The sequence below is a fragment of the Canis lupus genome, chromosome 22 (assembly GCF_048164855.1).
Source record: "Canis lupus baileyi chromosome 22, mCanLup2.hap1, whole genome shotgun sequence".
Classification (NCBI taxonomy): Eukaryota; Metazoa; Chordata; class Mammalia; order Carnivora; family Canidae; genus Canis; species Canis lupus.
The window spans coordinates 5842810-5851538 of record NC_132859.1 but is presented as its reverse complement, the minus strand read 5'-3'; the positions used below and the strand labels follow the sequence as shown (position 1 = coordinate 5851538).

General features: G+C 35.6%; 1 protein-coding gene and 1 long non-coding RNA gene across 4 annotated transcripts in view; one reads left to right on the top strand and one right to left on the bottom strand.

Moving 5' to 3' along the window:
* The first annotated feature begins 6849 nt into the window (after window positions 1-6849).
* Window positions 6850-8729, top strand: part of MBNL1 (muscleblind like splicing regulator 1) — a 203457-nt gene continuing 201577 nt past the window's right edge. For 2 of the 3 annotated variants that reach the window (XM_072792257.1, XM_072792236.1), the window contains exon 1: window positions 6850-6974. The gene's annotated coding sequence lies outside the window, so the exon portion shown is untranslated. The remainder of the gene's footprint in view (window positions 6975-8729) is intronic. The other variant, XM_072792234.1, reaches the window with a different exon arrangement.
* LOC140613814 (uncharacterized) overlaps window positions 8098-8729 on the bottom strand; it is a 32654-nt gene continuing 32022 nt past the window's right edge. Inside the window, exon 3 of the long non-coding RNA XR_012014714.1 lies at window positions 8098-8280. This is a non-coding gene — a long non-coding RNA (uncharacterized lncRNA). The remainder of the gene's footprint in view (window positions 8281-8729) is intronic.

Below are 8729 nucleotides of genomic sequence, written 5' to 3'. Positions count from 1 at the left end.
AATGAAAACCTTGCTTTTCTTGATATTGATACTTCTACTTCAAATAAAACATGTCTTGTCCTGCATAATTTTCTTCCTGATGTAAAAGACTTTTGTAGTTGTGAGTGACAGGATTTTTTGGCTCAGCAAATGAAAAGAAGAGAGATAAGAGTTTAGGCGTAGCTGGAGTCAGGGACTAGGATGATGTCATCAGAACTTGGTCTTACAGTTAGCCAATCCCAGCAAAACCAGAATTTAAAATTTCCAGAAATGAGTCTCACTGGATGGCTTGAATCACCTAACCATCTTTGAACCATCACTGTGGCAAAGAAAAAAAATTAAAATTTTTTGCCAGACATTGGTCAGTTGGTCATACCAATTTAGAATGTGAGGAAAATCAGTGCCTCCCGTCACATGGGCTGATATTGAGGATGGGTTTGTGTCTCAGAGAAAAATCACAAAACCTATTACCAAAAGAAAGAGAATCAATAAAGAATAAGAAAAGATACATATACCCCAAAGCCCTGATTGCTTATGCTACAAGGGTTGTTTTGTTTTGTTTTGTTTTGTTTTGTTTGTTTGTTTGGTGTTTGTTTTTGTTTTTTTTTTTTTTCATTGTTTTGGTTTTCTGTTTTTGTTTTTTGCTTCTTCAAGAGTCCTATTTCCTGGCTCATTCCTCACCACACCCTTCACCATCTTCTGATGCTCTTTCTGGCTTTTTCTAAGTGTGCCTTCACCACCCCCCTTTTTAGCACCACCCCCACCCACCCAGCTTATGCCTTCCAATGAGCATAGTACAGGCAATTCCATGAATAGGATGCTCTCACTCTCTCTGAATTCTATTCCTTTTCCAGTTCCCTCTTTCTTCCTACCCTTGCCCAGCAGACCCAGCCCTGCTAAATACCCATGAAGTCCTCCTTATTCTTATCCTTCAAGTCTCAGTTCAACTGTCACTTTCCCTGAACTGCAATCCTGGATTCCCGAAGCCTAGTACATCTTCTATAAGTTTCCACCTTTGTGTTTCCTCTGAAACCATATACCTCCCAGTATATCACTTTCAAGGTGGCATGTGTAATTTGATTGCATGACAAGACCAATGTAAAATAAGTTCTGCCTGAAAAAGTGCATCTAATGAGAGGATTATTAAGAGGTATCGAAATGATTCAGAGTCAGCCAGGTAGGGTAAAGCACCTGTAGGTTAGCAGTGGTAGGAAGCGGATGTCACTCCTAAGCATGAAAGGCAAGGAAGAACCATGTTGCTAGAACTTGACCAGAGGTATAGCTGAGGAAGAGAAGGAACCAGAAAGGGGCCATAGATGTGGGGAGAGTGATATAGCCGCTTCCCAAACTGTGGCCTGACAGGATGAAGGAGATACAAAAACATACTTCAAATTCTTTTCTTTCTATCTCATGCTTATGCATCCATTGGCTAAAGGTAACCAGAAGGAAGAGGGCAAAGGAGCCTCGTAAATGGTGTGTAGAGACCAACCTCTAGGGCAGCAAAGGGCAAGACCAACAGAATAATCTGCACAGTCCAATGGTTCCTTGTGTAGGCCCAGTCCCTAGTATATCTTCTTACTTATAACAGATAATAATTATTGAGTGGATGAATGAGTGAATGACTCTCCGCAAATCTCCTATAGTCCTGGTTCCTTTCGTTTATTTCTCTTAACGCACAATAAATATAAATGTAAAACGAGATGTGCTTTAATTTGTAAACCTTTTGTAGTGTTTTCAAATAAATTCACAAACTAGAAGAAACTTTTTGTCCAGTTGTGTTTTTCAAATTAGATTTGGAATTATCAGCATCATACTTATCAGGAAACTTAATGTGCTTGGCCGTTTACCTATAATAGCCAATTAATCCTCACAACACCCCAGTGAAGTAGATATTCTTATTCTCTTTTACAGATAAGGAACCTGAGGGTCAAAGGTACTTAAGAATGATCAGAGAGTGCTTCCCTCTTCAATTATCTAGCTGTACAAAACAAAACAATTATATGCGCACTTACATATTAAAGTCATTTCTTTAATAAATTAAAAATAAAATCAGTGAATCAGAAGTACTTCTCCCACCATTGAGCTCTGCAGATAGCAATAGAAACGTGCTACTTCAGTAGTTTTAAAGTGGCCGTGAAATAAGTCTTAGGAAAAAAAATGGTGGCTAAAACCATGAATATATATTTTTTTTATTGAAATATTTTTTCAAGGACAAATGCGAAGATTTTTGCTTACTTTTAAGTGGTAAGTGCATAAGAGCAAAAAAAGGAAAGAGAAAACAGATTGAGAATCATAATGATAAAAGCAAATGAGGGGCAGGCTGGGTGGCTCAGCAGTTTAGTGCTGCCTTCAGTCCAGGGTGTGAGCCTGGAGACCCGGGATTGAGTCCCACGTCGGGCTCCGGGCATGGAGCCTGCTTCTCCCTCTGCCTGTGTCTCTGCCTCTCTTTCTCTCTCTCTCTCTCTGTCTGTCTCTCATGAATAAATAAAATCTTTTTAAAAAAAGCAAATGAGAAAAATGAAAAATATGGAAGCTGTGTAATATTTTTCCATTCTACATGACTTTTGAAATTTCTTTGGAAGGGTATTTGGAAAGGTCCAAATGCAAGATATGACAATTACTATGTTATTGCCTTTCTTTATCAAAATATCCTTGCAGAGGAAAACAGTGCCCAATTTTTACTCAAGAGAAAATATTTTCTCATATGAGGTATGTTATTCTTAAATTACTTTAATGCAAAATATGATGTAATGTTAATGCATGCTACAAACTCCTAGCACATGTTTAAATATATATTCCAAATACATATTGCTTTGCATATAGAAATAACTAACATTATATTGACTAACTGCTAATGCTTACAAAACCCAGTTTATTCCTAATGCTAATGATAACCCTGTAGCACCACTAATGTCTAAATTCAGTCTCAGAAAACCCTGTCTTACTGAAAGGAAACAAAGCCCTTTAGAGAAAGAGCTAAGTTTAGGTCTGGAATAGGAAATTTACAAAATGAGCCTGAGACATCTTGTGCCAAAACGCAAGGATATTATCAAACAATATTGAGATCATCTCAAAAAGCTACACTATTCAATGACTGTAGCATTAAAAAAAGAACAGTGATTACAATACATTAAAACCTAAGGTATATTGAACCCTACAAATCGATAAAAAGTTGACCATTGTCCAATGAACAAATGTCTGGAATGAATGAACAGGCAATTTACAAAACAGGAAATACAAAAGGTACAAACATTAAAATATGTTCAATTTCCATAGTAATCAGGGAAATACAAATTAAAAATATGAAGACACCATTCTTTTGCCCATCAGATTGGCAAATCTTTAAAAGTTTGATTATGTCAAGTAGTGACAATAGAGTGGAAAAACAGGAAATGTTGGAAGTTCAAACTGGTAAAGGTTTTTTGACTCGGCAATTTGGTAGTAACAATTAACATTTTAAATGTGTAAAAAAGAAAAAAAAACATTTTAAATGTGTATACCTAAAAAATAAAAATAAAAAATAAATGTGTATACCTTCTGGCCCAGCAATTCTATATCCCTATACTTAAAAACTTCCCCATACTTTTAGGGAGGCATCTATAACACTGTTGATTGACTACACTGCTTTTAATTGTGAAGAAATTACATAAATTTTATCGATGGGGGTATTAGATGTGTATGAGTCAGTTCCAAAGAATACCTTGGGGATAGCTTCAACTAAAAAAAGATCGCAGTGAAAAAAAAGATAAAGTTAAAAAAAGATCACAGTGAAAAATACACTGTGATGTTATATATATTTAAACGCCCACAAAATTACTTAATTCCATATATCATATGGATATATGAATCTATCTATCTATCTATCTATCTATCTACATATATTCTCCATATATATATATATATATATATATATGGAGAATCATGCTATAGGGAAATAGTATAAATTTTTACTTTACCTGTATTTTTTATACTATAAACACAACAAAGTATTCTTTATTCTATAATTTTTAAATGTCAAGAAAATGAACTTTCAATAATCCTCCGAAGTGGTTGTTTGTGGCTCCAGATAAGGAAACGGGGCTCAGAAATAATAGCTGACTTGTCCAAGGTTAAACAATGAAAGTTAAAAATTTGGTTGCTCTTACGCCCTCTATGCAGATGCTTTTCTCTAGAGCACAGGTCAAAACCATCTTGTATTTTGTACTGACCAAAATTTTTCAAGGGAGATATCCAGGTTGGAAACAGAAATGAAAGTGCAATTAAGTCTCTGTCCATTGATACCATGGAAGTATGCTGAGGACATTGTGCATAAGAAGAGGAGCAGGCCCAGAACAGAATCCTGAGAAGCAGCAACATTTAATGGATGAACATGGTTAAGGAACCCCGTAAGAAAGTCAAAGAAGAGACTGCTACCCAATCAGAAGGAGAGAGTGAAGAACTCAAGCACAGAGAGCATTTCTACAAGAAGGAAATGGTCAACAGTGGCATATACTGCAAAGGAGTCAAGCAAGAGGGCTTTGAAGTATCATTTGGATTTGGTAACATAGTCATCGGGTGACTTTGGCAAGAGAATCTTAGTGACTAGAAGCCGCAGAAACCAGAATGCAGAGAGATGAAACATGAAGAAGATAGGGGAATTTAATGGTATGGGAGGTCCTCAAAAATTGAAACATAGAATCATGACATGCTCCAGCAATAGATAATATTTCAATCTAGCAATTTCTATTTATTGGGTATATACCCAAAAGAATATAGAAGAAAGCAGAGACTCAAACAGATATTTGTAAACCCATGATCTTAGCAGGATTATTCACAATAGCCGATAGGAGGAAGCAAACATAAATGTCCATCGAAGAATACAATAGATAAATAAGATGTGGCACATGCACGTAATGGAATATTATTCAGCCTTAAAAAGGGAAGAGGATTCTCACAAATGCTGCAACCTGGAAGCACCTGAGTGAAATAAGCCAGCCACAAGGACAAATGCTCTATGATTCTACTTGTAGGAGGTACCTGGAGAAGTCAACTCATAAAGATAGAAAGTAGGATGGTGGCTGCCAAGGACTGGGTAGGGAATGGAAGAGGAATGGGAAGCTATTGTTTAATGAGTATAGAGTTTCAGTTTGGGAGGATGAAAATATCTAGAGGTGGGGGTTGGTGAAGGTTGTACCATAACTTGCATATACCTAACATCTCTAGACTATATGTATAAAATGATAAGCTCATTGATTTTATGTATGTGCTATCACACACACACACACATGCTCACGTGCACATGCACGTATGCACATACACATACCAGCTAGGAGGACTTGCAGGACGTCGGTGATGACAACTTTTTCAAATTGGAAAGTGATAGGACAGGTCAGTCAGAGAACTGTCTAAGAGGGAAGACTCTTGAGCATATTCTCCAGTCTGGAAAGGATCATTACAGAAACAGAGACACACATCCACCCACCAGGTGAAAGGGACACAAATACTGAGCGGGCGCATTAAACCATCCACCGATACCCAGCACTCTGCCTCTGCTGCTGAGCCTGGGTCTTTGGCAGTCAGGTGGACTTAGTGTTTTTATAATAAAAGTCAAATATGCTCATACTTAAAATTTCTCAAAACACACAGAATCTAAGCACTGTTGACCACATTCAATAACTCCCTTCAGGGATTTTCGTAGAAGTATCTCGGGCAAGAATTCCACTCTAGTTTTACATTGATGACACTCTGGTGTTTGGCCGTTGTCGTGGTAGCTTTCTTAGTATTGTTTGTGCCTTTGTTTTTACTTCCTGCAGATTCCCATCGAGTTGGAGTGTAGATGAAATGGAAAAACGTTTCCATTTTTCATTACCCCCTAATTGCTCTTTATTGCCCTTTTGAAAATATGGTTAAGTAAAAAAGCAGAGTGTGATACCCTGGGAACATGATAGTTTCAAAGTCCAGAAAGTGGTTCTTGCAGCGCGTGGAGGTTTGCATAATTACTGTTATTCTTGCAAACCACCCTCCCCCTTCCCTTCCCCAACAGCAAGGCCGGGTGGGAGGGCCTGCCACATGCAAATTGCAGCTGTTCATTTGCTTCTACTATTCAGTAACCTGGGAGAAGTATATATATATATGAGTGTTTCCTTCTATTTGGGGTTGGAGGTAGTGTTGGCTTTGATCAACTGCTTTTCTGTCCCTTTTCTACCATCGTCCCTACTGTCCCATAACTATTTTCCATCAGGGCTCCAACCTGTTAGAAACTTAACCATTTGTGTTCAGCAGTGCAGGACCTGCACCTGTTTTGCATTCTTGTGGCTGAAGTTGAGAGAGCAGAGCTTATGGATAAGCAACAGTTTCAGTTTTGCAATGCTTTATCTATATGTAACAGGCAGCTATTCATGAGAAAGGAAGTTTAAGGCTTGTAGGTAAAAAACCACTACTCAGATTCCAGGAAAATGCCCGTTTACTGAAGTTTTTTTTTTTTTTTTTCTTTTTACAATATGTCTGTAGTCAGATTAGCATTTAGGTCATACTTCAAAGAGTTTAAATTAATTAACCTTATAAAAGCAAGTTTAGTCCTCACGTATGAGCTTGACGGGTTTTGTCTGCAAAGAGCGGTATTTTGTTTTCCTATGATTATCTTTTGGCCACAGAGGAGATGTTTCCTTATGTAAATGAGCATTACATAATAATGTATAGATTTCAAGAACTTTCTGAAAACTCGCTTACACATATAAATTTGCGTATATGTTAATTAATTGCACATGTATACGCACACAAATTATAGCCTGTCACCATGGTTCCAAAGGTAAGGTTTGTGAAGAATTTTTCATCCTGCATAGAATTTATAAAGCAAAATGACTGGTGTTTCACAACTTCCTCTTTTGGTAGACCGTCCTTTTGCAGAGAAAAAAAAAACTGACTAAAAAAAGCTGAGGGGAGTCAGAGCCCTTTGAGATGCTGGTTAACTCAACTATTTAAGCAGCTTAACAAGCAACTGAAAAAAAGACACTGAGGTAAGAAGAAAGTTTTGCTATTTTTCATTTAATTATTTGGATCACTGTTCATGAAACAACGATTTCAGTGTGGGCTGAATTACAAAATAGATTAAAGAAATTTCATAATTTTAAAGCGAGTACTCAATATTTTAAATGACAACGTTTAGTACGTTTACAGTTTCAACTTCACGTACAACCTTTTAAAAAGCTGGAAAATTTTAAAGTTCTTATTGATCTCCAAATTATTTTAACTGAAAAGGAAAAATATTTCACTTTTTTTTTCAAATTTTGTACACAATTTAATGCTGACAGAACTTTTGTATTAATTTAAATTTTGAGAGTTTTTTCTTCCCCTAGCTCTAGTAAATTCCTAACATCTGTAAGTTATCCTACATATATTTGTTTGTTTGTTTTGCATATTACTAGTTGGACATTTTCCAGGAAAAAGATATTCTTGAATTTGTTTCTACCCACTGTGAAAATATATAGTATTAAACTGTGACATTTCAGTATTATTTTTCATATCATATGATGATGAAATTTAAATACTTTAGAAAAAGCTATTTGTAGTGTAGATAGTCTTTTAAAATGTAAATAAGGTAAGTAACTCAAGTTTTAGAAATTTATGTTTAAGATTAATTTGCAGTTATGATGCCCCAAAATGGGACGAGAACTAAAAGACCATTTGGATTCATAATTGGGAATCAAATCAAGCTGAAACTAATTTCATTAGGCAATTCTAAAGTAATCTAAATCCAGCAGATTTTTTTAAATTTTTGCCAAGCTAGAATAATGTATATAAATATTAACTATTTAATATAATTGTAATTCTCATACAGTATTTTTGAATCTTCTTTTAAGAAAATAATATATTTGAATGATTACTTAATTTGGTTTGCTTTAATTAGAATAATCACATGGCTTCCGAAAAAGAAAGTCTGCACTGTTCCATAAATTAATGGATTTAATTTTAATCAATTTGGGTAAACAACGCTATCACATTGGTTCTATTACATTACCTAGAGAATAGGATGTTTTTAAAAAATTATTTTCATGCAATGCACTGTGATAGAAGTTGCTGTCTTTTGATTACAGAGAGAATGAAAACAGATTGTCAGTGTTACAAATTTAGGAAATGAACTGTTGACTCAAGTTTAATATTCTTAACTAGATCAAAATTTTAAAATTAAGTAAAATTAAGTTGACAGTTGTGAGAAATCCATTAAAATTGTATGTTCATCTTTATGTATCACACTGATTAAACACAGCTACTTCACCAGAACTTGATTATGGTTCTTTTCAACACCGCTTATAATGCTTCGCTCTAAAAAAAAAAAAAAAAAAAAAAAGGACTTTTAAATGTCCAGAATTTTAAGTATGAGATATTTTGATAATATTTTGATATCATAAGCTATCAGGTGTTGTGTGTTTGTCATACAGTGTGGTGTTACACTGAATAACTGGTAACAACTGAGAAAAAAACATAGCCCAAGGAACTTACAATCTAAATTTGATCAACACTGTAATTCCGAGTGGCAAATGAAGGCCGTAGAAGTAGAGAAAACCCTATCTTGCTGGTAAGGTGGTTGTGTTGCTGTTGTGGTCGTCGTTCTTGTGAACCATTAAAATCTGAACGAACAGCCTAGTTCTAGATTGTGGAAAATAAGTTTAGAATTCGTTCTATGACAAAATCATATTTGCAGAAAAAGAATTAGAGCTACCCGGCTGACCTTCCATGAGACATGGAATGGGGACTATCTTACCATTATTGGG